Below are 672 nucleotides of genomic sequence, written 5' to 3'. Positions count from 1 at the left end.
GGGGGGGGGGGGGCGCCACCGCGGCGGTGTCGCAGTTTTCTCACCAAGTCCCAGCCTAACGTCCACGCACCAAGCTCAGGGGCACTCCCAATCCCTTCCTCATCCCCAGCATCACATCTTTCCTTTGCCGCCTGGAGTGTGACCATGCCGCACCTGGGGTTTTTCTATCCCACCTGTGTCCCCCTCCTAGCCCCTTTAGCTAACGATGGAATTCCTGCCTGTACAAAATCAAGTTGCTAGGGGCGCGGGTGGGGGGAGGTAGCCAGTGTTGCCTCTTCTTGCTGGTGCCAGGGCTACTCTCAGGTTGTTTCCAGTCTACCTTACTCCCCCATCCCCGCCCAAGGACGCGGGCAAAGGGGCTGTGCACTGTGGCCCAGGGGTCAGTGCCCGCGCTGGGCCGGGGACCAGGCCTTCAAATGCTGCCAATCACCCCCTCCCTCGCGAGGGAGGCACCAAGCCAGGTCCTCCGCAGGGCCAGCACCGCTGGGCACCCGACGGGAGCCCTTTCCTCTGGGGGTGAGAATTGAGAACTGCCACAGACTGTAGGGGTCCAGCACAGAGTCTCTGAGCCCTCGCAGGGGCAGGGAGGTGTAGCTGCGGGTGCCACGGGTGATGAAGCGGCTGGAACTCGGCGGGGACGACGGGCTAGGAAGGCAGGGCGTTCGGACGAGC

This window comes from Marmota marmota, unplaced genomic scaffold (genome assembly GCF_001458135.2).
Source record: "Marmota marmota marmota unplaced genomic scaffold, marMar, whole genome shotgun sequence".
NCBI lineage: Eukaryota > Metazoa > Chordata > Mammalia > Rodentia > Sciuridae > Marmota > Marmota marmota.
The sequence above is the reverse complement of the archived record's forward strand: the minus strand, read 5'-3'. Positions refer to the sequence as shown.